Source organism: Brachycentrus maculatus, unplaced genomic scaffold, assembly GCF_059751285.1.
Source record: "Brachycentrus maculatus isolate JH-2025_06_01 unplaced genomic scaffold, ASM5975128v1 h1tg000185l, whole genome shotgun sequence".
NCBI lineage: Eukaryota > Metazoa > Arthropoda > Insecta > Trichoptera > Brachycentridae > Brachycentrus > Brachycentrus maculatus.
This window is the reverse complement of record NW_028280936.1, coordinates 627,219-632,599: the sequence shown is the minus strand read 5'-3', so window position 1 is coordinate 632,599 and position 5,381 is coordinate 627,219. Positions and strand designations below refer to the sequence as shown.

The window sequence follows — 5,381 nt, the reverse complement described above, 5'->3', positions numbered from 1 at the left end:
TTGTTTGCATACATAGTGTAGTGTAGTGGTTAGCATGTTATACCCTCATGCTGGAAACCCCGGATTGACTCCAATTTCCCTCTCTGGAGAGGTGAAAATAAATAAGTGAAGTTGTAACTCAAATTTTGATATAATTACTTAATTTTAGATAATTGAATACCAATTATTAATTATTTGGTAATTATTTACCAGAATTAACAATATTTTTTACGTAATAAATTTCAAAATTAAGAAAAAATTGTTCAACAAAATGAATAAAGTAATGGTAAAAAATGCTTAACATTTTATGTACGTACAACAATTACAGCAATATTATATAATTATATCTTCAGAAAAAGTAACTGCTTACTTTGGAACTTAGATCTATGAGTAGAGCAGTGGACGTGTCGCCTAAAGGTCCTGGTTTTAGACCCCGAGTAGGTTCTTTTTTAACGTAATATAATAACAATATATATATATATATATATATATATATATATATATATATATATATATATATATATATATATATATATATATATATATATATATATATATATATATATATATATATATATATATATATATATATATATATATATATATATATATATATATATATATATATGTAATAAAATACCTAGGTACCTACCTATACATTTTATTAAGTACTTACAAATAGTACCTACATAAAACAGTTCTACCACCAGATGTCGCATGCGTCGCACAGAATAAAACAAAAGACTTCCGATAGAAAAAAATATTCTGAACTGTCAGAATCAGATAGATAGATATAAAAATTATTATAAAGATAAATTAAGAATAAACTTTAATTAAATAGTACCTACATAAAATGTATAGGTAGGTACCTAGGTATTTTATTACATATATATCATTGTCAATAAATAAAATTCCCCATGAAAATTCTCTGTGTACTTATTGTTTGCATACATAGTGTAGTGTAGTGGTTAGCATGTTATACCCTCATGCTGGAAACCCCGGATTGACTCCAATTTCCCTCTCTGGAGAGGTGAAAATAAATAAGTGAAGTTGTAACTCAAATTTTGATATAATTACTTAATTTTAGATAATTGAATACCAATTATTAATTATTTGGTAATTATTTACCAGAATTAACAATATTTTTTACGTAATAAATTTCAAAATTAAGAAAAAATTGTTCAACAAAATGAATAAAGTAATGGTAAAAAATGCTTAACATTTTATGTACGTACAACAATTACAGTAGTGAAGGGACTGGTATAAGTTTAGTGATACGATAAAGTTTTTTTTTTTTTTTCTTTCTTTCTTTTTTTTCCTTCTTTTTTTCTTTTTTTTTCTTTCTTGTTTTTTTTTTCTTTCTTTCTTTTTTTTTCCGTTCTTTTTTCTTTCTTTCTTTTTTTTGTATTTTTTTTTCTTGACCCTTTTAAAGTAGACACAGTTTTTTTTCACTCCATTTGTTTTTTTCTTTTGAATTCCTTCATTTTTATTCAGATCTCTTAAAGTATCTTCTAATATAACCAAATGTACAACTTTTAATTGTTCATCTGCATTTTTATTCGATTCTAAACCTGGATTCCGGCTTAGACAATCTACTTCTAAATTCTTCTTTCCTGGAGTATATTTTATTTTATCTTTCGTAGAAGTTTTTTCTACTTTATTTTTATTTTCATTTTTCAAGCACTGTTTCTGTGTTATTTGTATGTCTTCATTTTTATTCTGATATTTTAAAATATCTTCTAATTTAACCAAATTTACAACTTTTAATTGTTCATCTGCATTTTCATTCGATTTTAATACTGGATTCCTGCTCATACAATCTGCTTCGAAATTCTTCTTTTCTGGAGTATATTTTATTTTATATTTTGTAGAAATTTTTTCCACATTATTTTTATTTTCATTCTTCAAGCACTGTTTCTGTGTAATTTGTAAATCTTCATTTTTATTCTGATCTTTTAAAATATTTTCTAATTTAACCAAATTTACAACTTTTAATTGTTCATCTGCATTTTCATTCGAGTTTAATACTGGATTCCTGCTTAGACAATCTACTTCTAAATTCTTCTTTCCTGGAGTATATTTTATTTTATCTTTCGTAGAAGTTTTTTCTACTTTATTTTTATTTTCATTTTTCAAGCACTGTTTCTGTGTTATTTGTTTGTCTTCATTTTTATTATTAATCTTATCATCCTCCTTTGTTTTAAACCAGCACGTTGCTTCAGAGTGATATCGAGTTCCCTTATTTAAATTTTCACAAATCTTACATGGACTTTTATCTTTAATTTTATCACTAGTTCTTAGATTTCCACGTCTTCTTTGATTATCTTCTAATCGTTTTCTTTGATCATCTTCTAATTTTTCTCTCTCACTCCGAACATATTGTAGTAATTGTTTTAATACATCTAATGTTTCATAATTCATTTCCAATTAACAAAATTGTCGTTTTATAACGTGGTAATATTTTCCTTTTGAAAATTAAGTGTAAATAATATGTAAAGTGGGTGTATAATAATAAAATAAACAATGTGTTGCTTTGTAATTAAAGTTTATAATTAAAGTTTATTCTTAATTTATCTTTATAATAATTTTTATATCTATCTATCTATCTATCTATCTGATTCTGATGCTGGTCACTCACGACGAGGAAAATAGTAGATTTTGTTACATTTTCTCTGGTTTTGTAACGTTCAAGTACGAAATTTGGAAAGACGAAAGATTTCACTGCCAACCTGGCGATATGACGCGAAATCATTAGTATATAATGTTTGTATATAAGCTTCGTTCGAGTCTGGCCGGGCGGCCGTTATGAATTCATTGCACAAACTAATTTATGTAATTCATTGTAAACAATAAATGACAAGCCGGGTGATCTCGTGTTGAAAATAACCATTATATATTGGAAATGTGAGTACTTCATTATTGGTAAGGCGTTTCCTCTCATTCCGCCGTTTGCCAAACAGCTGTCAAACAAATTACGCAAGAAATTTGTCTCGACTGCTGCTCAAATAAGCGCTAATTAGAAGAAATATGTATTCTATAACCTCCGGAATGACCCCATCAACAGCATTGCAGGTAATCAACTGTTTTTGTTGTTGTTTTTCATGCCTGAAAAACTGTGCAATCTTCTTTGTGTGAAATGTCATTTTGACAGTCCGTTGACAGCGAGTCTGTTTTCATTATTGTTTTTATGTTATATTTTAGGTAAAGTACGGACAACCGGCATAGTTACAAGCACATTTATTGTCATATAATGTTATTTATTGCACTATATGCATATAAAATAAGATTCAACAAACACAAAAGATGTCATTCAAAAAATAGCTACAGCACGTGGCGTATAGATTTTGAAATGGTTTTCCAGTTTTACTTATACAGTTACAAATGTCAATTTACTAGTGGGTGCAATGCTTGGCCATGTTTTGTTCACAAAGAAATAGGTATGGATGATAATTAATAAATAATATTGGATATATGATGTAAGAAGACCAGCCCGACGAAGCTTGCAATCGCAAAACCGGACTGGACTCTTTTGCTGACAAATTTCCAGCCCCCATCTGTGCTCCACGAGTAGTTTTATGATGAGGTTGGAACTCTTCATATCAACCCCTCCGAGAAGCCTGCCACTGTATACCTTATAAGACCATCTTAGTGTATACCGGTGTCTGATATCCTCACATCGGAGATCGCTCAGTGGGTCGTAATGCTCGCAATTATTTTTCAAACATAAAAACTAATTCTGTAACTTTGTTACCTTTTCAGACTCTTGCAACTATTGGCAAATGACTTGTCGCGGCAGAAGGGTTCCATTTCCCCCATTGTGTTGGCGCTTTGGACAGTTTCATTTCCTAGCGCTGGATCAGAATATATAAACTACAGAGGACGATTCGGCATTGTTTTATTTGGATGTGTAGCCAGTAATTACTGTTTTAGTGTTTGCAGATATGTATAGGCAGATAGATGATATAACCATGAAACGTGTGTTATTGCACAATTTTCTTGGGAGTTATTCATCGTGACTAATATATGTATACTCTCCCCCCTGAAAATAAACATATTATGCTCTTAAATATGTTTTTATTTTGTTCATTAATGACCGAGATCCTTGAAAAATATCATCCTATCCCGCTCTCTGTGATCTTACAACATTGGCCTTAATTTTTTACAGAAATGCAATCTAAAGTAACTAACTGACCATCACGCCGCTTCCGCAGGGATAGGCAGAGAGAATAGAACACCACACCACGCTACTCTTGTCTTTGTACACATTCTTCTTTACGCATCCCCTCACACATCCTCCTCCCAACCCTTATCCGCACCCCAAAGGTGCATAGGGCACTGCATTATATAGAAGCAGTGTTATCTTGATCGTTAAATACACGAAGGAAAGGTGATCAGCCTTTCGCTTCAGGTACCAGTCCAGGGTCATATTAAATATATATTTGACTGAAAAATCAATAATATTTATTGCGACCCTCTTGGGAATCAAACCCGGGACCTCCAGCATGGTAGCCTAGAGCGCTAACCGCTACACTATGGAGGCGGACCTCATACATACCCGCCGATTATTCGGATTCCTGAATTGACCACTTTCAATTATTTTAAATACTTGATCATGCCAAGTTTTGCCCGGTCATCCTCTGCTCATGTTCCCAACAAGATTCGCCTCATAAATTTCTTTAACACTCCTTTCTTCGCTCGTTCGTTTAGATCTTTTATAACTAACTAACTAACCATCACGCCGCTTCAGGCAGAGAGAATAGAACGCCACACCACTCTGTCTTTGCAAACATTCTTCGCCTCTTCCACGTTCATGCATCTCCTCATACATACCCGCCGATTACTACGACTCCTAACCTGACCACTTTCAAGTATTTAGCATACCTGATCGTGCCATGTTTTTCTTGGTCTTTCTCGGCATAAATTTGTTTTGCCGTTCTTTCCTCACTCATTCGTTCCACATGTCCAAACCATCTCAACGCACCTTTCTTAATTTTATTGATAATGGTTATCTCCGCTTTGCATTCCTTCCTTATTTCACTATTCGAACATCTATCATACATCGTTTTGTCGCACATTCTTCTGAGAGATTGCATTTCGACTGCACTCAGTCTACTTTCATCCTTCTTTTGCCAACTCCATGTTTTACTTCCATACATTAGAGTTGGAACCAGGACTCCGTTGTGCACTGCCAGTTTAGCTTCCGCTGATAGGCTTTTATTTGCCATAACTGATATTATTAGAGGGTATTTCTTTTTCATCGAGAATTTTAATGACTTCCTTTAATCTGACTCTATCGAATGCTTTAGTAAGACCTACAAAGCAGAGGTAAGCTGTCTTATTGAACTCTATTGCTTTTTTAACTAATTTGTCTAACAACAAATGTGTTGAACTTATTTACGTCC

The 5,381-nt window shown here is 31.9% G+C and overlaps 1 long non-coding RNA gene across 1 annotated transcript; it reads left to right on the top strand.

Annotated features, from left to right (window-relative positions):
* Nucleotides 1–929: 929 nt before the first annotated feature.
* Nucleotides 930–4,046, top strand: LOC148307914 (uncharacterized). Its single transcript, XR_015837765.1, has 2 exons — nucleotides 930–3,051; nucleotides 3,181–4,046. It is a non-coding gene; the product is annotated as an uncharacterized LOC148307914 (long non-coding RNA).
* The last annotated feature ends 1,335 nt before the right edge of the window (nucleotides 4,047–5,381 follow it).